Source organism: Leptodactylus fuscus, chromosome 4, assembly GCF_031893055.1.
Source record: "Leptodactylus fuscus isolate aLepFus1 chromosome 4, aLepFus1.hap2, whole genome shotgun sequence".
NCBI lineage: Eukaryota > Metazoa > Chordata > Amphibia > Anura > Leptodactylidae > Leptodactylus > Leptodactylus fuscus.
In genome coordinates this window covers 179142180-179166457 of record NC_134268.1, presented here as the reverse complement: position 1 = coordinate 179166457, position 24278 = coordinate 179142180, and the positions used below count along the sequence as shown (strand labels likewise).

General features: G+C 42.3%; 1 protein-coding gene across 3 annotated transcripts in view; it reads right to left on the bottom strand.

Moving 5' to 3' along the window:
- The window catches only part of OSBPL3 (oxysterol binding protein like 3), a 148800-nt gene that overhangs the window by 75289 nt on the left and 49233 nt on the right, over positions 1–24278 (bottom strand). The gene's annotated exons all lie outside the window — the stretch shown is intronic.

The following is a 24278-nucleotide window of genomic DNA, read 5'->3' as shown; positions in this document are numbered from 1 at the left end:
TGTACGGTATTCTGTTCAGGGAGTCTGCATGGGGATCCCCCGAGTGGGATACTGAACGCATTGACAAGCGGTGAGCGATGAAAGCACAGGACCCCATAGACTATAATGGGGTCCGTGTGTTTTTCACGCGGTCTCCACACGAGTCATGCAGAGAGGAAATTAGTTCATGAAGTACATTTCACTCCGCATGACTCATGCGGACACTGTGTGGAACACAAACAGACCCCCATTATAATCTATGGGGTCTGTGTGCTTTCATTGCTCACCACTTGTCAATGCATTCTGTATGCCATTCGGGGGGTCCCCATGTGGACTCCCCGAACAAAATATTGAACGCACATGTGAACTAGGCCTAAGCCAACTTTGTAGGTGTAAGGTTAGGCACTCAGAGGAAACTTGGATTACAATTTCAATGGGGGGTTCTGTTACAGTCAGTTTTAACGAAGTAGGATAGGACCTGCTCTATAAATATTGACATGGAGCACTGGAACCCCCCCGTCCCCATGGAAGAGAGTGGATGCACACCCGTGTGTTTGCACTGTCTAACTTTTAGACAATATCAGTCAATATGCCCCAATATCTTCATTTACAGCAGGAGTGTGCAGGTGCCATAGCATGCAAGGCAATAGATCCTTAGAAATTACATAATGTGTATAGTCTATAGTCAGAGTCCTCCCACAACCTTTGCTAAAGATTCTCCAAAACTATGTACACAGCTATGATGGTAGAGTACAACCGGCCCCTGAAACCTTTGAAACAAGACAAAATAGTAATGGAGAACAGCTTGGTCTCCACATCCCTATAAATTAGCTGAGCCGATAATAAAGCCAGTGACGATACGCAGGTTATTTAAAGATCTGCAAGCCTAAGGTTGCCTGAAGACAAAAAATAAGTAGCACAGCTATAAATAGTAGGAGCCTGCGGAAATATTAATAGAAATTTTAAGTGGAGAGCCAAAAGGCAGAAGCTGAAGAAAAAGCCCTAGCCATGGGATTCAGTGTGGGAACCCATTGCCATGGAGATTAAACAAGGTTTGTAAAGCAAGCTGATAAAAATAGACGAGTACCTGAAAGTGTGCACAGAACGTGGCGAGGAACTCAGACACAGAAACAATATGTAGCGTACAACGGGGAACTGACCTTATGGGGACACAGGACACGGGGAAGGGCAACAGGAAATCCCAAGCACAAAACATAAGATACCCTCGTTCATAAGGCCGTCATAGTATGATAGGTTAGCTACATCAATTTAAATGTATTTATAGAAAATTCTACAAAAATTTGCAAAATTATCAAAATTGTATAGTATTAGGATATATGCATGTGACAAAAAAAAAATAAGAGATCAGTGAGGGTTTGATATGGACTCCCACTGATCAGATGCTTGTAGGGGCTGCACCGTGACCTCTTCACTGGTTACATCACATGTTGTCTAGTTCATAGTCACCTTGCAATACAATTATAAAAAGCATTTCTTAATAAATTTCGCAAAGGTCCCTCTGCCACATAAAATACACGTAAGGGCCCAGGAAATTCCAGCTATGTCTCTAAATTCTATAATTGCCATCTTCTAACTAAGAACAGGTAATACTGATTTTTTTATATCACCGTACTATTTTTTAGAATATTTATTCCGTTCCCCTCTCTGCATGAAAAATTCAGAGAGAAAAGTGCTGCAAGCAACGTTTTTCTCTCCGCTTTTTTCATCCTCTTCGGATGGAAACTAAATGAAAACCACGCGAACCGCTTTATGGCCTATGGGGTCCGTGGGTTTAATAAGGTAACCGCTGTTTTATGTGGATTTGGTTTCCATTCAGGGGGGTTCCCCAAGTGGACTCCCTGAACGGAAACCAGTGCGCAAATGTGAACCAAGCCTAATTTTGCAGCATTTTTTCCGCAAACCATCCTAAAACTTTTTCACATTGTTGTAGTGCTGGAGCAGAAAGCTGCCAGCAGGCGTCTGCTGTATAATACAGCCAGTAGACATCAGGTATGGAGTAGGTATACAGATCTGACAGACAGTGGGAACTCAGGCCTCACACACAAAACCTTATGTATTATGTAAAACCTAATCTGACCCTAAACTAAACACGCACTAGGAAAATGATGTGAAAACCAAATAAAGAGAAAGTGGTGGCAAAAAATTAACCAATAATAACAATTTCCCCTTTGAAACAAAAGTGCTTATTCATTATGCTTAGTCCTGTGTGTCAGACGCTAACAGGAACCAGTTCTATATTATGTTGTATGACATTAGTCAATGCACAAAGAATGTATCAATGCCTGGTTCTGTATGTCACGGGTGTGTAGATGAGACACTATGTGTAACCATGTCAGGCAAACTACTAAATGTAAATGGAGCATAGATGGGATCACAAGGTGTCATAGTCTACCGTGTGAGTTCATCCTCTGAAGCCTCAGATCGGAATAATTGCCTTCCATATAAAAACCTTAAGCAATAATCACTGCAAGACAAGAGAAAGACGGATTTAGATCTCCCTTAGGAAAGATCTGCTGTATATGTATAAGGAAGTAAATGAACCAATGTATGGATATGTGAAGGTGCATTAAAAGGGTCAAAGGGTTTTCAGATAATCTCTGTTAATAGTATGTCAGTCTAGACCAAAATGTATTGTATATATGTTAAAAACGTGGCTGCTTTCTGTCTGAAAAACTTCATTAAGCGAAGCCCCCCCCCCCCCCAAACCCATAACAGACTTTCTGTCCCTATTACATGTATATGGAACCTGCCAGCATTTACATAGGTAGTGACATGCTGTGATTTATAGAAACATTATATTATGAAATGTGTGAATGGGATTCACCAGAATCCCATTCACTTTGTAGGTACTGTAATATATGGCGTTTTTGGTCGTAGTATGCAACGCGGGATCCTGGCATTATAATTCCTGCCACTAGACATCTCCCTTCTAGCGGGTTTGCTGTTTACTCCCTGTCACTAGGGAAGTCCCAGCCACAGATACATCAATCTTAAAACAGCTTCACAGGGAGAGGAGGGATTGTTCTGTCTTCATATAGTGAATGGAGAGGGGAGGGGTTGATTTTCCTCACACATCTCTGCAAACTGCATAGGACTGAACAGTCTGCAGCATCTCATAGTATACATCAATACAAAAGGAAGTACGTATTCCACAACCCGGCTTCTTTAAAATTTAACTTTTAATCCATAGAGTTTTTTTAAAAATATAATGTGAAAAAAGGTAGAAAACACATACAAAAAAGTGAAAATGGCGAGATTAAAATGACGCAACAAACGCGTTTCGAGATTATAGATCTCTTAATCTTAGCATAATTCAATCCTCTGCTCCTGAGAGTTATCGACAGACTACACTTTATATACCCTCCTTAAAACATCTGATACAGATAATTGGTTAGGTTAACACCCTATACTCTTGTCGGCCCGGACTTACGTAGCAAAGGTCATTTACACCCTTTGTATATTATTTGCAACAGCCTTATATAAATAGCACAATGAATAAATACTGCGCAACAGCAAGATATAAGAAAATGCTCATAAAAAATGACTTAGATTTAAACCCGTCACACAGAGTTATCATGGAGGATGTAAACACAGCGTTTCTAAGTTTTCCAATAAGAGTAACCCTATGAGCATTTGAATATATCCTATGCCATCTACAAATCAACTACTACATGAGATATGAGTAAATTTTACTCACCTATGGTTGTAAAGATGTAAATATTTCTACGATCTTTAATCCCAGTCTATACATGAATCACCCATCACAGCATATACCATGCAACAGCGTCTACAGGTCACGTGTAAACTTTTAAAGAAGCCGGGTTGTGGAATACGTACTTCCTTTTGTATTGATGAATATTACCAAGCTCCGCTGAGTCCCGGGGCACGGATTGCACACCCTGAAGACTTCTTGGTTTCATATGGTGAGTGACAACAAAATACTATTTTTTTGACTTACATCTCATAGTATACTTATTTCTGGCTGCTTGTGTGATTACACACAGAATATTATTCACAGACAGCAAGCAGCTTTACTGACTGTGCTCATAGATTGCTCTTTTCCTGTGCCAGGAATCTTTAACTGCATCATGCCTGCATATATTTACCTTGTATTTGCAGTTCAGTGTCTCTGGATCTCCTATATTGTGGTCACTTGGGCTTTTCTTAGCTATTTGTTTACTACAGTTGTTCTTGGCAGAATTACATGTGAAACCAGTAGGAGTAGTTGTAATGGATGGGGGAGTGGACTGTTCCTTAGGCCCATTGCACACGACCATGTGCAGGCTGCCGGCCATGATTGAACGGCATGGCTGGTACATAGACACCATATCTGTATGCCACCCGTGCTTCTGTAGCCTTATTCATTCAATGAATGGGAGTTGCAGACGCAAGGCCCCGAAATGGACAGGAATAGGACCTGTTTTAAGTTTTGCAGCCCGGACTGTTGGCTCATACACTGATCCGTGTAATACACGGTCATGTGAGTGGGCCAACAGAAGTGTATGGGTCAGTGTGCTATCCAGGAAGAACCCAGATAACACACTGACCTAGCACACAGTCGTGAGTAAGGGGCCTTATTGTACATACCTACAATCTGATACAGAAATGTAAAATGTTCTGCAGCCATAATGGGGCTATTAGCCGCAGAAAACCTGACAGGGAATTGTGTATGAAGGCTTATACAGTCGTAGAACAGACTGACCAGCAAGACCCTGCACATACTTCAAACTTCTCATGAAAACACAGGTACCCTTTAAAGGGAACCTTGAAAGTTGTACATGCAATCTGATCTGAGAGCAGCATATTATAGAGCAGGAGGAGCGGAGCAGAGAGATGTACAGTTTCATGGTACAAAATTCAAGATTTGTCTATTATTTCACGCAAATCCCTGCTCTTTCTATGGTTAGGAGTCTAATAGGTGGCCCAATTTAGCAACTGACACTACCATCAGAGAGAAGGCTGCCAGACACGGGACTGGGCCATGCATTTGATCCTGAACCAAACTAGTGACATGAATAATTTCAACTAAAAGAAGTATAGGTAAAAAAAGGGTGTCAGCAAAGGTAAAATGAGGGTGCCAGAAAAGGTAAAAAAAAAAAAAAAAAAGGTGTTAGCAAAGGTAAAACGAGGGTGCCAGAAAAGGTAAAACGAGGGTGCCAGCAAAGCAAGTACCAAGCACTAAATCGCCCACACATACTATTGTGCACACACACAGACCTGTTGATACATTTATACCAGCAACATGGCATAGTCTATAATTCACAAGTCACATAGCATTGCCTACATAAAGACTGCTACTATGACAGTGACAATGTAATAAAGAGACCCATAAACTATAATGTGGCCATCCTGGGTCTAAAGGGAGTCAGGGCTCCTAGTCAGTACACAGCCCTCTCTTAGCTAGGAACATACATCAATGTGATGGCTTCTGTTGTAGATGCTCTCCGGAAACTTCATTGGCTTTGAGCTCGCTCGCTTATCACCTGCCGCTATTGTCTAGCATGCAGCACCTGGGGAATAGTTCCAGCAGATCAGAAAACTGGTTATACAGGGGTCATCATTTTCCTGATAGTACCAACCAGTCACTATTGCTTATGGTAGTGACCTTTCTGGTCAAAACAGGGGAAAAAAAGGCACAAAGCATAAACCTTCTTTATGTGGCCACCTCCTATATCTATACATGGTGACTTATAAATATAATATCAGACTATCAGAAGGCTCAGGATCTGAATACAGCCAAGAGAACGTCTATGGGCAATTTATTATCAGCGATATAGTGGTTATTGTTTTTGGGCTCAGCTCCATCCTGCTAGGCTCTTTTGAATAGGGTTCACTCAATTTTAACCATTAATTCCTTCCATTTGTTTTACTTATAGTTTCTTCTCCCCATTGACCCCCCCAGCCATCTTCCAACTTTTATTACATTGATTTTAGGGGAGGATATTGTATCGCACAGAGGTTGTAGCACTATGCAATAAGTTACCAAGCAGGGTCTGTACTAAGGTGCGGTGAAGGCTGTCTGACTCCTCCTGACAGTCACACCAGGCCAGTCCTTGACTGGGAGAAAAGCTTGCTGTAGCAGAAATCTTCTTCCATCACCTATCTTCAATGGGGAATTGGGCAAAACACTCCAACCAGTAAACTAAGCCCTGACACCCGAGGTGATCTAAGGGGTGTAACTTCAGGGGTGCAAAGGGTGTTGTCGCAACCAGTCTGATGAGCCTTGTATGACCCATTGGTTGCCTCAGCCCAAAAAAGTGCCTTGCAGCACTACAGTCCTAGGTTTGAATCCGAACATGGACAAAGTCTGGTATACTACATTTTTGTGTCCTTCGAAAAAACAAAAAAAAAAACCCAAAAAACACCACAACATTGATGTTTATATAAATGGATGGCCATCCATTTGTGCTGGTTAAACGGATGTAAACCAAAAAAACGTGATATGAGTCTAAGAGATAAATATGAGGAGCCCTGTACTATAAATGACACATTATAGTTGGGGGACCTGGTACAGATTTTAAATTGGGGCCCAGTACTTTCATGTAAGAATGTGCTAGGGGTTGCAGTGGGTACAGTCGTACCACTGGGTGATCCCCTATCAAGGTGTTAGAAGGTTATAGATCCGGTAACTGCAAAATAATTACTTCAGGAGCCTGATGAAAACCTTACACGCATTTGAGGCCGTAGTGCAGACAAGAATTAAGATGCATTATCTAGAACACCATGGCAGTCAACATCCACTCCTTTTGTGCTTGTGTGTACAGGGATGGGTAAGGGTCAGTTCAGACTAGAGCTGTGGCAGATACTGTATGATGGGTCTGTTTTGCAATAGATCGGTCAGTCTTTCATTGCTTTAAACAGTTAAAAAAAAGTGTGAAAGCGTAAAATAAAGCAATAACATGCAAACGTGTTGCACACTCATATGGTTTTTAGGAGTTTTAGACATTTACTGCAAATCAATTCTACCGGTTTAGTTCCTCAAAATTTGTCATCTTATACCACACAGGATTTCCTTATAGATGGGTTACTAAGAATACTGTGAACACTGCGCAAACTACAAGACTAGCAGAAACAACCTCACTACCGCAGCAGTCATAGCAAGAGGGAAGTGTCAGAACAATTCTGAGGCCGAGAACAAAACACACAAAAAAGGGAAGAAAACAGAAAAGGAATTTACAGCAACCTGATAATTCAGTCCTTACCATATATATATATATATATATATATATATATATATATATATATATATATATACACACACACACTGTAAGTCGATGGCCGGTCAGGTAATGGAGGGGGTGTACATCTCACCCAGACTACTCAGGTGGGTGAGATGAGAAAACTCCAGGAATGTTTGTTCTCAGCAGACAACTTTCGTCTGTTGAGCGTTTTGGGAAATGCTCAGTACTGGGCTGGATTTTTAGGAATGACAGGTAGGATTGGTAGTGGGACCTGCCATTCCACCCCCCTCCAGTCCACACTTTGAGGATGTTCCGGCAGTGACTCAGCTGCAGAGAGTCTCCTTATCAAGGAGGCTTAAGAAGTTCTCCAGCAGCAACACTTTGGCAGAGTTTGGCTGAAGTGCAGAGAGAGAGAGAGAGAGGTCATATTTTTGGAGCTGTGTCCTGAATGATTCTACTGGCTTTTGGATTTCTGTGATTCTAGGTGAGGTAACCTATTCTATGTTTAGTTAGAGCCTAGCCGGGCAGGTATTTATTTTTGTATGGTTTTCCTTTTTTTCCTGCACCATTTTGTTTTGAGTGAAAATAAACTCTACCATTGTTTGGACTAAAGAAACTGGACTTGTGTGTCTATGCCACCCCACCTAGCAACCCCAGACCCTGACAATATATATAAATATATTCATTTCTATACACAAATATATTCATTTGCAGTAATCAAAGCAAAAGGTGGCTACTTTGAAGAACTGAGAATATAAGACATATTTTCAGTTGTTTCTCACTTTTTTGTTCAGTATATAATGCCACATGTGTTACTTCATAGTTTTGATGCCTTCAGTGTGAATCTACAATTTTCATAGTCATGAAAATACATAAAACTCTTTCAATGAGAAGGTGTGTCCAAACTTTTGGTCTGTACTGTGTATATATATATATATATATATATATATATATATATATATATATACACACACACACACATACATTTACACATATACACGCACGTGTATCGAAATGAATGAATCTATGAGTGGAAAAGATTCTAATAACTGAAGATATACTGTAATGACTGTAACCCTCTCCACAGTGTGAATGTGCTGTTCCTTTAAATACTGTACAGCTGAACTTTTCCTTACTGAATCATCTTGCACCCAGCTTGCGCACCCTAAATAGCAAATAACAAAAAGAAGTGAGACAGGTAAGGATGACGCACACGATGGTTGTGGGGCGAGAAATGAAAACTAACTTGTTCAACAAGACAATGAGAAAGTTCTGAGGCATCACATACAAAGCAGTTATATGAGTGGACCCAATATGGCGATACTAGAATTCCATACTATGAGGCTGTAGACATTCCATGTGCTGCTATAGGACATCATATTATTATATGGCATCATTAGTTATCCCCCCCCTCCCCAGAAACAATCTGATGCAAACAGTAACATATATTTGATCCAATCAATTTATAGACTTCATGTGAACTAACTGCAAGTGAAGTGCTCCATTTAGGCTGCGTTCACACAGTGCTGCTTTACTGAAGAACTGGATGCAGTTTTTAAAGGGAGCCTACCACCTTCACCTACTACTAACTTCTTACAGTGATACACAAGATTCCTTTGTTATGTATGTCACTTTTGTATATTTGGACAATATCAACTTTAAAGTTTTATTCAAATTAGGCAGTTGGTGGGGCCTTCAACCCTAGGAGCACTGCTCGCGCTACTCATATAAGATGGATGATGGCAAGGATCAACTTACACTGCACAGGGTGGTGCAGGCAGGAGATGGTAAGTTTCAAGAGCAGTGCTCCCAAGGCTGAAGGACCACCCCTAGTGCACCAACTTGCTTATCTACATAAGTGTTTTTTCTTCAAATCTACAAACTTGACATACACAGCAAAGGTTTGTTGTTATCGCTGTAATGTGCTTTGTAACATTTACTGTAGACACACCGAGCAGCTGACATGGCGTCTAGGTGCAGACCCCGGCCAACCAGAATCCTTCCTCAATGGGCCCTATCTTGTTAATGACACTGCAGGGCCCCAATAACCATCTATCTTGTAAGGTCTCGCTGCTGCTTGAAATCTGGCAACATTTTAGGAATTTGTGATTGGTAATATTTGCAAGTAGTTGCATAGTGGGCCTGCAGAATGAATTTTACTGTTGAGTCCGACACTGAGCATACAGCTGAAAGATTCAGGAATATGTGCTTCATACTACTGAAATCTATAACTGCATGTAGTTCCTCAGTAACATAGTGCCGTGTAACCCCTGTAAAGCCTTTCACCCCTTTTGTTCTAGATTGAGAGGACCAGCTGTAATCACAGATGAATAAACACATTTCTCCTGCAGGGGCCGCTATAGGAGATATACTGTATGTGATATTACATGGTGCCAATTAAAAAGAATGGGTGACCATATAACACATGAGTCACACCTCTCAGCACCTCTGACAGAAGGCGATCTTGAGTGTGGACTATTTTATGGCCTTTATATATTTCACCTTATGCACCTATTTAAAAAAAAATGTCCCCTTACATACTATAGGTTTACCATAAAATAAATTTGCAAAAATGACAATCAACATTTGTATAATCATTTAGAGAAAACCAAAAAGTAAGACTCTCTATGCTACAGGATTGCTATAAGGGGTATAGCTATAGGTAGTACAAAGGTAGCAATCGCTACTGGGCCCCTGGAACCTGGGGGGCCCAAAGATCGTTCTACAATATACTGTAAGAAGATCCCAGAATTGCAGATAGCATATGGCAGGGGTACGTACGGCTCTCCAGCTGTTGCAAAACTACAACTCCCAGCATGCATACTGGCTCTGCTGTTCTTGGAACTCCCATGGAAGTGAATGGAGCATGCTGGGAGTTGTAGTTTCACAGCAGCTGGAGAACTGAAGGTTCCCTACCCCTGGCATATGGTAAATGGTGGGCCCATTACAGCAAAGGGGCTTCAAGTTACACCTCTGGATGCAACGTGATAAGCCTCCGGTATAAAATGCCATACAGGGTAATAAATTTAACACCACCAAGAGATTTTTTTTTCTTTTTTTGACCAATGACACAACTTAGGCAACATTTATACGTGACACTTTGCAAATGTACAATTCTATTCACTTTAGAGCATTTTGCACTCATGTTGTAAACTACGGCATGCTTTAAGTGGACAATTTTTGTGAATTGTTATCCTCTATTGATTTTAATGGAGGAAAAGCCACAAGTTAATACGGCACACGATACATGATTTTAATATGTTCTAGACTAGTGACTGTAACGTCACTTAGAACGGGCTTTAAAATCAGCCCCTGCGAGAGTTTGGTCTTAGTCCTCATACAGTCATGTAGCCTGCACCATCACAGTGACTGTACTGTAACCTGTCCACACCAAGCTGCTTTAGGATACAATTAGTCAAAGGTTACTAGATGTAAAGAGACTCACCTCTCCTAAGTGAAGAACGGCCGTAACAGCCAGATCAGACTTTTTACTCCAACCTTTATGTTGTTGCCAAGCAATATGTAAATGCACAAAAGTCTACACCTATATATGTAGTAATGCGTCAGACCAAGCATCGTGTTACATAGTGTGCTAGTGACAATGCACGGCGTCCTGGATACTACCTGTCTGCACAGTGACATAATATACTGCTAGCATTAGAATAAAATACAGAACTGGAGGACTATTGCTGAGAGATCAAAGGATTTAAAGCAGAACTGAGAAGTGATTTTTGCCCTACATAATGCAGCATGCTTTATTCCTTTGTATCTCCATAGTTATATGGATTTACTAATGACCTAGTTGCAAAGAATTTTTTTTTTTTTTTTTTTTTAATCAAAAGTTTTATTTGGTTTTTTAACATTTGTAAAAGAACATTATATGCAAGTGAGAGAGCACTTCTACAGAGTGTGGACAAAAAGTAAACCTAACAGCTCAAAATAACATAAACAAAAGTATGGTCCGATTGACCATCCGCCAAACAAATAGCGCAATATGGCTCCAGTACACTAGTAAATCTATAACACAGGCGTGAGGAGCGATATATAGCATATCGGTATCATCTATCCATACAGTTCAGGACAGTATATCTATGAGTCCTTTTCTGGACAAGTGAGGAAGGTGAAGAGGAGAAAAGATAGAGAGAAGAAAGAAGGAAGAAAGGAGACGGGAGTGTCAGAAAAGCACGAAGGGAGGGAGGGGGGGGGGGGGCTTGTGCCCCAGGTTCAATGTTTGTGTATAAGCCAAGGGGTCCACGTTTTCAAGTATCGGTCATGTGACCTGGAGGACCAGGACATAAGCTCGTCAAAGCGGGATATTTGGTTTACTCTGTCAATCCAGAGGGAAATCGGAGGGGCAGACGAGTTCAGCCAATATAGTGGGATGAGCAGCTTTGCAGCTGATAATAGGTGAGTTACCAGTCTATCTTTCGCAGGGGTATAGTCTCCAGACGGCAGGAACAGAAAGACAGTTTCAGGAGTGAGCTGAAAATACGGGTAGCTGACTGCGCGGATCACTTTTTCTACATGTGTCCAAAACTCCTGAATCACCGGACATGACCACCAAATGTGTAGGTAGGTACCAGCGTCTTGACTGACATCGCCAGCAGCGATCGGAAGTGTGCAGCTTCTTTGCATGTAGCCATACAGGTGTCCTGTACCAGCGAGAGACAAGTTTGTAGTTGTTTTCCTGCAGCCGCACACACGGGGAGAAACCATGCAATCGTGACAAAACCGTTTCAACTTCATCATCAGTCAGAGAGATCTGTAGCTCAGTCTCCCAAGCAGAAATAAATTTCGGTCGATAAGGTCGTCGTGGATCCACAAAGTGAGATTGATAATGGGAATGCAAAGAATTTTTTAATATAACTTCACTTTTCTGTGTTTGTATTTAAAGCGAAATCTCCAGTTTGCGTTCTGCAGCTTTTTCTCCGACTGTGAACAGTATATAGAGTACTTAGCATGCGTGTCAGTCTTCACCGTACTTCTTGCATTCCATTAGAAAAATGAGCAATAGTTTCGGCTTAGTGTTTGAAGGTATGCTAAAGGGCTCAAAATGGTAAGTGCCAAAGTGGACAGATAAAAACCCCAATAAAATGGTAAGACTAGATGTTAAAGTGATTATCATCAGCATGGCCGCAGTCACGATTACAATCTGGGGCTTTCTGCTGAAATAGCTTTTAGTGTATTCTTCTGAGATTGTCTGATTTTGCGATTCCAACATAAATGCACCCATTGAGGGTTATTTAACAACTGCCCCTTTTTTTGGTCATATATTTCGCAGGTAAATATGTATTTTTTAGACTAGTTTTACTGTAGTGCCTGTTTAGGATGTCGGCGCACCTCCTTATAAATGTTATGCATGTTACTATAGATCTACCTTGTGCTTTCACTGCTCACTGCGTTCGGTATTCCATTCGGGGGGTCCCAAAGTGAACTTCTCGAACAGAATACTGAACGTAGATGTGAACCAGGTCTAACAGGTGTAGCCCTGGTAGGAAACAGCAATCCTGGCATCAAGGGAGTACAAAGTGAATGAGCAAATGAGACATCCAGGCCATTGGAGGCGCTGTCATCATAGCAACCTTCCAGTATATGACAGTGGGGTACAATAACCATTCCTATACAATCACCAGGATATAGGGGTGGATGTGGGGATTCAGACTTACTAATGATGAATATACTGTATATGCCTAAACACGGGAAAAGGGTTAACAAGGGCGTACAACATTTTCTGCAGTTCTTGGTATTTTTGGTACAGTATGCCTAAGGGTTTACTTACATTCTTTCCTGCCCAGTTATTCCAGTCTATTCACCTACATAAAATCTACAGAACATATTTCTATAAAGACCTATTCCAGGGCTTTTTTAAATTATCTTTTAACCCTGTGTTATCAGGCACACTAATGTGTAAGGAGAATGGGTCCCCTGGCTGGTCATACGACCAGCAGACCAACCTGCCAATTCACATACCAGTTGGAAGATCCTGGTTTCTATGCAATAGAACGGTTTCCCCCATAATTTTTGATAGAACCTGATGTGATCACAGACTTAGGCTGATGCTGCAGCTAAAGAGAGAGTTTCTATCACAGCCCAAGTAAGTTATCGAGATCAGTACAGGTCAGCACTGAGATTTCACATACGGGTCAGATATGTATCACGGAGTGTTGTCATGAGGCTAATGTTCATATCACTCCTACTTGGCTTCTGTGTTAGGATCACATACAAGTTACTTGGCACTACAGCTGACCTGTCAAACTAGACTTTGTACCAGCCTAATAATACTACTGACATTTATTACTTTGACAGTACATACTCTGCACTATATCTGATGAGGATAAAATGTTGTATCCTCACTTTCCTGCAACTTGTAGCTACCCTATTCCTGCTAGCAGGCATTCTGTAAATGTTCAGAAAACTCCTCAATCTGCAAAAAAAAACATTTCTAGAGAAATACAATAAAAGTGAGTCAGGGAGGAGGAGGGGGGAGATGCAGCAGCAGTTTCTCTCTTTCTGTGTCTGTGAGACAGCATACTGTGAAGGGGGAGAAGAAGGATTGAGTGCAATGGTTGTATTACATCATATATATATATATATATATATATATATATATATATATATATATATATATATATATATATATATATATACAGATGCTTAAGGCTGGGGCCACAATAATGCAAAAGGTTGAGAGTTGCCACAATGATTAACATGGCGTAGGTGTCACAGGTCACTTTACAACTACTGCCCTTGCGCCCTCAGCCTTGAAGCCCTCCCTTGTCTAATATATCGCTAACCTATCCTTAGTCAATATGATGTATATTAGATTGGTGGGGGTGCTGGGTGCGAGACCCCAACCAATCAGAAGTTCACAGAAGCCACAAAAACAAATGCAGAGAACTGATTGGGTTACTAGAGTTCAGCTCCCATTCACAGACCAATCTGTATTTGTCTCCATTCTTTGTAGATGTTTCAGCACTGAAGGTTACCATAAATAGCTGATTGGTGGGGGTGCCAGGAAAACCCCTTTAAGAGGGGCAGTGATTTTTGTCTTGAAACTCTACATTATATTAAGGGTGCGTTCACACGATGTAACGCGGAGCGTGATCTGGCATGTACACACGTGCCGGCAGATTACACGCTCAAAATGCTGCCATTCATTTCAATGGGAGTTAGGAGCGTATACGCCGCGTTATTTTGCACCTGTGATTTTGCGGCCGCATTTTGAGCGCGTAATCTGCCGGCACGTGTGTACGTGCCAGATCACGCTCCACGTTAGATCGTGTGAATGCACCCTCACCCGAGTTTTCCCACATAAGCTGCTCAGGAGCCCTCGCGCTCCTGAGCAGCTTATGTGGGAAAACTCGGGTGAGGGTGCGTTCACTCCCTGTTATGAATGAAGTCGTGATCAGGTAGCATTCACCCCGCTTAATGGGAGTAACGGAGAGGGCCGTACTAATCCCTATTCCCACATTCTCATGATCATTGGGGTCTGAGTGGTTGAACCACCACTGATAGAGAAGTTATACCTTATCCTATGGAATACCCCTTAAGGATAAGACCCTATGTTGTGGAAAAGCTGGGGTTTTTTCTTGCAGATTTTGCTGCGAGATTTTGAGCCAAGAGTCAGAGCTATAAGAGCTTCATTTATATTTCCCATTTCTTTTGTAGCCACTCCTGGGTTTAGCTCAAAAAAGTGCAGCAAAAACTTCCAAAAAAAAAAATATGCAGCTTTTGCGCAACATGGGGCCTTAGCTTTAATGAGCCATCTGCAATTGTACTCTCAAGACATTGATCTAGGGAGTCTTCATAAAATTAAAAGTTCCAAAACATTTTCTGCAACAGTTGTAGAGTTAGCAGTTGTTGGATAGCCGCAATGACCTAATTTCGGGACTCATGTATCGTGTGTATATTTTAGGTTGTCAAAGGCTCAAATGTTCATTTACAGTGACAAGTCAATTTTGCAATGTAAAATGTTGGTGCGTGCCGAGAACAATGCATATGTAAGCTGTCATAATAAATACGGTGGCGAAAAAGAAAGGTCACATTAATGACTGTCCTCATTTTTATTCCGTGTGAAGTTGGACACCGACTGTCTATGGCTTATTTTTAATTACCGGGTTTTTTTTTACAGTGCAGAAAACACTGCCAACAGGAATAGATGGGATAAATAATGTAACATATAGCAAGTAACCAAGAAGAGCGTTCTGTTCTTGTTCTGTCAGCTTGGAAAGGTGAAAGGTCGCCACCAAACCCTTGTTATACTCCCACTCGTGACCATTCATTGGATCAAATTAACATTTCCTCAAGGCTTTCGGCAGATGATAAATGGTCTCTGTAAGAACAGGTAATTGCAAGCGAATTCCCAGGACAGATTGTTGTTGACTCCAAGGACATGGACAAATTTATTTATATAGATACAGGAAAGACGCCAGTTTGGTTACCAAGATGGTTCACATTTCATCTGCTCATACAGGCAAAGAAAGAGGGTAAGCCACACAGTATACAAAACCGCATGACATAGCTGCCATCACAGCACCACAATTCGTCATAAAGACAGTTCTACAACCATACCCTAAAACGTCTTTCACAGGATCGCCTTATGAAGACAATCACTTTCCATACATCCCATCTGGATGTCATACAAGAGATCAGCTCCGGAGGACCACCTTGTCTATGTTTTATTCGGTTGGACATTCATTTACATGGCAGGCACAAAATATTACAATGCAACCACAACAGGGAAAATATATGGTCAAGGTTGACTTTCTCCATGATATAGCTTGTAGGGTCAGAAAAGAGACATGTTGCAAACAGAATTCTATCCAAAAAAGGATCATCTTCATAATACAACCAAGGGCACAGCAATGGGGGGAACAAAGCTAGCACTTACTACTGGGCCCTGGAACCTGAGAAGGCCACAAGGGTCCCTGTGACACAAACTATAGCACTATTGTAAATGGTATATGATTAGTTAGGATCCCATTAATGATTTTGCATTGGGGCCAAGAAAAAATGTTACACATCCTGCATTAACCCAAACCCATGGACCCCTTAAAGACATTAATGGAGGTAGTTGAGGCTTGGATTATTGCAGGACATGTTATATTTTTGTCTAGGCGCAATTTTGGGATACACAAATAACTAAGCACTAAATGTCTATTCACATCTATTACTGGATATTCTTTAACATAGCCCCGAACAATAAAATTACAATTTTTCATGCAGGCCATACAGCGCCTTAAAACACCTGGGCATAACAGTGAGGATACGTTCATGCTTTTTGTTTTGCACTGTTCACTTGCTCTGGGATGTTAAATGTATCAATAGATCCAAATTCACCTGGTGAATGTCCATTTGGCCTCCATGAGACCAGGAAACAGACTGTGCATCCCATACATAGAACCCAGTAAGACTGTATGCCACAATTTTTTATTTTGTTTAAACAATGGGCACCTACAGGCAACGGATGCCAATTGTATGGCTATAGAATGACATCCATGAGAGGTATACTTCCGAGAATCTGATAGACATATACAGTATACCTCCAGTAGACGCTGCAAACACTGAGTGAAAGGACTCTTAGGCCGACTTCATAGGGACTGGTCTGGTCTACAAGATATAGATCAGATGTCAGCAGTATTTCTCAGAGCTTTCCTGCGGCATGAGACAGGACATAGAAGACTTGAATGCTGAGGCCCAGGTCCCAGCTCAGGGTTTGGTCTGATACTGTTCTAAAGCTACATGCACATGACTGTAGTGGTTTTTCTGTGCATGAGGCCTAACAATTTCCATGCTTACCATGTGCCATTCAATAATGACAATGACAAACATTTATAATTCTTTTCTTTCACAAAGGACTCAAAGTGCAGCATGTGGAGTAGAGGCGTTCATGGCTGCCATACAGGCGCTCATCCCCAACACTCACATCCCCAACATACAGGCGCTCATTCCCAACACTCACATCCCCAATATACAGGCGCTCATCCCCAACACTCACATCCCCAACATACAGGCGCTCATCCCCAACACTTACATCCCGAACATACTGGCGCTCATCCCCAACATACAGGCGCTCATCCCCAACACTCACATCCCCAACATACAGGCGCTCATCCCCAACACTCACATCCCCAACATACAGGTGCTCATCCCCAACACTCACATCCCCAACATACAGGCGCTCATCCCCAACACTCACATCCCCAACATACTGGCGCTCATCCCCAACACTCACATCCCCAACATACAGGCGCTCATCTCCAACACTCACATCCCCAACATACTGGTGCTCATCCCCAACACTCACATCCCCAACATACTGGCGCTCATCCCCAACACTCACATCCCCAACATACAGGCGCTCATTCCCAACACTCACATCCCCAATATACAGGCGCTCGTCCCCAACACTCACATCCCCAACATACAGGCGCTCATCCCCAACACTTACATCCCGAACATACTGGCGCTCATCCCCAACATACAGGCGCTCATCCCCAACACTCACATCCCCAACATACAGGTGCTCATCCCCAACACTCACATCCCCAACATACAGGTGCTCATCCCCAACACTCACATCCCCAACATACAGGCGCTCATCCCCAACATACTGGCGCTCATCCCCAACACTCACATCCCCAACATACAGGCGCTCATTCCCAACACTCACATCCCCAATATACAGGCGCTCATCCCCAACACTCACATCCCCAACATACAGGCGCTCATCCCCAACACTTACATCCCGAACATACTGGCGCTCATCCCCAACATACAGGCGCTCATCCCCAACACTCACATCCCCAACACTCACATCCCCAACATACAGGTGCTCATCCCCAACACTCACATCCCCAACATACAGGCGCTCATCCCCAACATACTGGCGCTCATCCCCAACACTCACATCCCCAACATACAGGCGCTCATCTCCAACACTCACATCCCCAACATACAGGCGCTCATCCCCAACACTTACATCCCGAACATACTGGCGCTCATCCCCAACATACAGGCGCTCATCCCCAACACTCACATCCCCAACATACAGGCGCTCATTCCCAACACTCACATCCCCAATATACAGGCGCTCATCCCCAACACTCACATCCCCAACATACAGGCGCTCATCCCCAACACTTACATCCCGAACATACTGGCGCTCATCCCCAACATACAGGCGCTCATCCCCAACACTCACATCCCCAACATACAGGCGCTCATCCCCAACACTCACATCCCCAACATACAGGCGCTCATCCCCAACACTCACATCCCCAACATACAGGTGCTCATCCCCAACACTCACATCCCCAACATACAGGCGCTCATCCCCAACACTCACATCCCCAACATACTGGCGCTCATCCCCAACACTCACATCCCCAACATACAGGCGCTCATCTCCAACACTCACATCCCCAACATACTGGCGCTCATCCCCAACACTCACATCCCCAACATATAGGCGCTCATCTCCAACACTCATATCCCTAGTATACAGGCGCTCATCCCGAACTCTAGTTCATGGGAAATGATCAGTATATTTTTGGCATGTGGGGAAAGACTGGAGTACCTGGAGAAAACCCAGAGAAACACAAGGAGAACATACAACGTCCATAGTATCAGTTTACTATTGCTATACCCTAAAATATCTGAAGGTGCATGCTATAACTGGACAAACATCTAAATGCTTACCCAATAAGACCTTTCTTGGTGTCTGGCCCTCATATAGCGAACACAATGTTCTATTGCTTCATCTACGTTCATATAAATCAATATGTGCGCGGCTCAGAAAGCACCTGGATGCTGACACACTATACAATATGTGATGACGGTAAGTCCTCATGGTGGGATACATGGCTTAATTGCTACATTACGAAGCCTATTTCTATCAGTTGGACTCCGACCCACAGATGATGATCAGCGTGATAGCTTTTCTGCCACTATTCATGGGCGGCTTGCAATACTAACACTGTAAGTTAATGAAAGGTGAAGTCATTTCCTCCCACTAGATTCATTCTTCCTCACAATTCCCTGGAAATTACTTCACCCTCCCTCTCATTAAATGCAGGAGCAGCAACTCCGGGGTCGCACCGTCTCCCACACACACGTGCAGTAGGTGAGCAGCGTGTACTCTGAACGTTCATGTGATACTTCATTTATCATGACAGCTCCAGAGCTTTTTTTACACTTACATTAAAATTAGTGACACCATGATAAACTGAATGGAGGATTTTAATTACAAATAATTAACTAAGCCGGAGCTGCCAAGATCCCCTGTACGTAGATAGCATGTGCTCAAGCAAGGGCACAACTGTGTATTTATTGCTCAATGACGGGCATAATGAGTCAATTTGTCAATCCTTACAAGTAGACTCAATGGTTATGTTCAGACACAATGACAGGATAATCCTTAAAGGGATCCTATCATTGGATACCCTTTACAAACTAGCTGTATAATTAAGTATACAAAATTAACAATTATATATCATTAAAAATAATTCATATTTTTATTTTGAGAACTTTTTTCCAACTCCAGCCAATGTGTTGTCCACGTGTCTGCTCATGGAGAGAACCCGCAGCCATATGTCCTATTCAGGCATATGAACATAAGATTGGAGTCCTTCACTGTATGAGTGTTACAGTGATAGCCCAGGTCAAGGTGGCCATATACATTAGATTAAATGAGTATTTCCATCTCAGTAGTTATGGCTATATCCATAGGATATGTGGTATAGCATTGTGCACAGCACTATTGCTTTGCAGCACCTGCATGAGTCTCCCCTGGGTACTCTGGTTTCCACATGCCAAAAATATACTAATATGTAAATTGGCTTGGTCACAACATGATCTTTATCTTTCCGATTTCACGCAAGACCTACAAGGTTGTGAATATTAATTTCCAAAATCTTCTTAGGTCATATACAGCTTAATAAATCTTTACAATGGTAATCTAAGGATATATAGAAAAGTAAAGAACATTACACTATCTAACCCAGAGGATAAGCAACGTGTCCGATTAATCCAGGAGACAGGGATTGTACAATTGCCTCTCGTAGCACAGCTGATGGGAGATACCGTATCCTCGTGACTCAATCCACTGATATGTACGAAGCTCAATCTCCTGCTAAGATCTTAATATATTAATAACTGTGAGTCATTGCTTATCTATAAACACGAGAGGAAAATAATTAACTTCCTTAATAGTCATTAAAATAACCATAAAGTGCGATGTACTCGTGAAACCTCCAGTGAGGAAAGAAAGATTCAGTGGTCCAAATAAACCTACAGTAGCAAAAAGTCCTTCACTATTGTTATCACTTCTCTGACGATAGGTTCACACCTGCGTTCGGGTCTCCGTTCTGTGGTTTCCGTCTTCTGCATGCAAGAAGACAGAAACCACAAACCGGGTCCGGCCCTGAGCGGCGGAGAGCGTTTTATGCTCTCCGCCGTGAAACCGTTTTTTTTCAATCGGACACAGGGTACCGCATGTCCGACTCTGTGTCCGATTTAAAAAAAAAAACGGTTTTGCGGCAGAGAGCATAAAACGCTCACCGCCGCACAGCTTTCAAACTCATTCAAATGAATGGGTATGAAAGAGTCCTGCAGGTTTCCGTCTCCTGCTCTGTTTTTTGCAGGAAACGGAAACCTGCAGAAAGGAGACCGGGCGCAGATGTGAACGAGCCCTTACTTGTATAGCGCCACAATATTTTGCAGCGCTTTACAAATACTGTTAGAGTCCCATATAGGGCTCACAATCTATATTCCCTATCAGTATGTCTTTTTTTTTTTTTTTTTTTTTTTTTGAACTGTAATTTTTATTTAAAGGAATTTTATAAAATACAATATAACAAAAGAGTTAAAAACATGAACGTGAAGCAATGTACATACCGTCAAGTAGACTGGGAATGTATACACATCACAAAAACTTGAGAGTGGAAATGAGGGGGTGGGGGAGGAAGTGAAGGGGAAGGAGTCAGAGACCATTCAAAATACAGTATGCGTCCCAAGGTGACCAGATAGCCTAGAACGCCTCAACAGTATGGTTAAGTGTGGCCGTCAAGTTCTCCATACTACGGACATCCTTAACTCGGGCTACAAGATCAGAACCAGAGGGACGAGAGGCACTCTTCCATCGGAGAGCAATGAGCGTTTTGGTTGCGGTACAGAGATATAGAAACAATTTAGAGGTTTGTTTACCCAGATGATCAGAGGGGAGATTGAGGAGATAGATGAGGGGGTATGGTACCAGTGCATATCAGTATGTCTTTATAGTGTAGGAGGAAACCCATGTAAATATGGAGAGGACATACAAACTCCATGCAGATGTTATCCTCGGTCGGGTTTGAACCTAGAACTTCAGAGCTGCAATTTGATTATTTATGAAGCAATGAAGAATTCACATGGTATTATTATATATTGATAAAAATATGAAAGTTTATTAATAAAACGGGGTAGCGGGTCAGAACTGCCAGACCAATGTGGGTACAGCCAATGGGCTTACTCATTAGATAAACAGAGGGGGCCACACATGCCCTGTCTCTCTATTCACATAGAACACACTGGATCCCTTTCTAGTAAACTATTGGGTCCCAGTGGTCCTGATCCCCCACCAGTCAGACAGTTATACCCCATTTTGATAGCAGATCATTTTTCCAGTAACTGCAAGTTATTTAAAGGGAATCTGTCAGGTCTATTTGGAACACTGGACCCCACACAGGTCCTTATTTATGGACATGTGGTTTAGTGTCCCAAATAGCCTATTCCTAACCCTGCCTTTGACTGGCCTTTATACTTACCCAGTGCCTGGACAATGGTTCACTGGAGCTAGAGGAGAACACCGATGCTTAGAGAGCATGTGCAGTAAGGCCGCGGTGAACTTTATCAACTTCAGTGAACGACTGTGGAGGCACCAGGAGCACCATGGAGGAGTCTGATGAGACTCATTGGATTCATCTTTAGGAAAGTCTAAAGGTATTTCTTTTTTCATGGAGACTGTTAGGAGTAGACTATTTGGAACACTAAACCACCAGTCCATAAGAACCCATGGAGGGGGGGGGGTGAGACCAAGATAGAGATTTTTGGTAAAGCACATCATTATATTGAAAAGGGAATGAGGACTACAAATAAAAAACACAGCACCAACAGCCAAATAGGGTGGAGGTTCAAATATATTTTGGGGTTGTTTTGCTGCCTCCGGCACTGAGTGTCTTGACTGTGTACAAGGCATGATGAAATCTGAAGATTACCAAAGGAGTTTGGGTCTCCAGTGTCAGAAAGCTGGGTTCCTAGATCATGGGGCTTCCAACAGGACAATGAGCCCAAACATACTTCAAAAAGCACCCAGAAATGGATGGAAACAAAGTGCTGGAGAGTTCTGAAGTATCTGGCAATGGGTCAAGATCTAGATCCCATTAGGAGAAGACAGCGTTGAAATATGAGAGACCTGGAGCAGTTTGCAGAAGAAGAGTGGTCCCCAAGTCCAGTTGAGAGGTGTACGAAGCTTGTTAACGGTTATAGGAAGACAGATTGAATTCAGTTATTTTTTTGCACAGGGTGTGCAGCAAAATATTAAGTGAAGGGTGCCAGTAATTTTGCCAGGCCCATTTTGTGAGTTTTGCAGAAAATTATATATTTTTGTGTTGTTCCAATACACACAAAGGTAATAAACACGTGTATATAATAAAACGTGTGTAATTGCAATAGTTTTCTGGAAAAATTTCAGGGGTACAACACTTACAGCCATGACTGTATATGTACAAAAGAGAAGAGGAAAAACACTATTTCAGGCTGTTATATGACTTCTGCAGATTTTGTAAATTCTGCATCTTCTAGCAGTATTGTGCAGGCTCTCTCTCAAATTCTCAGTTTCCCTAACCTAGTAGATGGTTACTTAGGCTAGCTGGTATAATGCTGCCATAGAGAGCACATAGAGAAAACATTGAAACAGAATTAGGAAGCAGAATATCCTGGGAAGCAGCGGCACCATATAGGAAGGACCTTATAGAGATGTGCTGAGAAGTATTGATGTGAAATAGAAATCATACTATTAGCTACAGCACCATGCAGCTTGTGTCTGCTTCTCCCTTGCTTGGTTCTCTTCCCAACATATAAATTGATACTTAGGTGAGCTGACAATCTGTCTTGGGAAACCAAGAAGGAATTCAGCAGATGCTTCAGAGTGAATGTTAGTTTACAGAGGGAGGGGGAGGAAGAAACGAGCCAGATATGTAGAGAATAGTTATTCTACCTTTAGAGGTCTTCTCCGGGCCACGGGTAGAAATCCGGGTTTTCTTCGGTATGCAAATGAGTTCTCTCGCAGCACTGGGGGCATCCCCAACGCTGCGACAGAAATCTCCAGTGCTGCCTCCATCTTCGTCTGGAACGGCCTCTCTCCGCGTCTTCTTCCGGCGCTGGCTTCAAACTTCTACGCCTGCGCAGTCTGCTCTGCCATCAGGCCTCGGGCAGAGCTGACTGCACATGCCCGCGGCCATTTCTTTGTAGACACTTATGCTCGGAAACGGATCCCTTTAAGCACAAGCAAGTCAAAAATGCAGGTAGCCACAAAGAGCCAGTGGACGTACCCTCTCACCTTCTGTCTGTCTGTACAACACACACAATATAAAAATAAAGAAGAACTACACGGAAAAAACTATTATCAAAAGTATCACACAAACTATGCTTGGTTAAAGGGGTTGTACAGATTTAGAAAAACACTGCTTTTTTTTTTTTTTGCCAGTCCTTGGGTTGTGTCTGGTATCGAAGCTTTGCGATGAACGACCACAAACACATCCTGTGAATAGGTGTGGTACTATACTTGGAAGAAAGTAGCCATACACACAATGCAGACTGGAAATTTACTGTAACTGACTGACTTTGGCAAGAAAAAAATAAATCTAAAGGTTTCATTAATTCTACAATTGTGTCAACTGCCTCAGTAGCAGTAAACTCTGCTCATAACTACTATAACACAATACTAAATGGTCAAGGTCTCCGTGATAACATCATCATAGAGGTGAAAAAAACAACAGCGCTTATAATATGGCAGTAGTTACTGTATGCCTGAGAGACTGAAAATCTACAAAGTGGCAT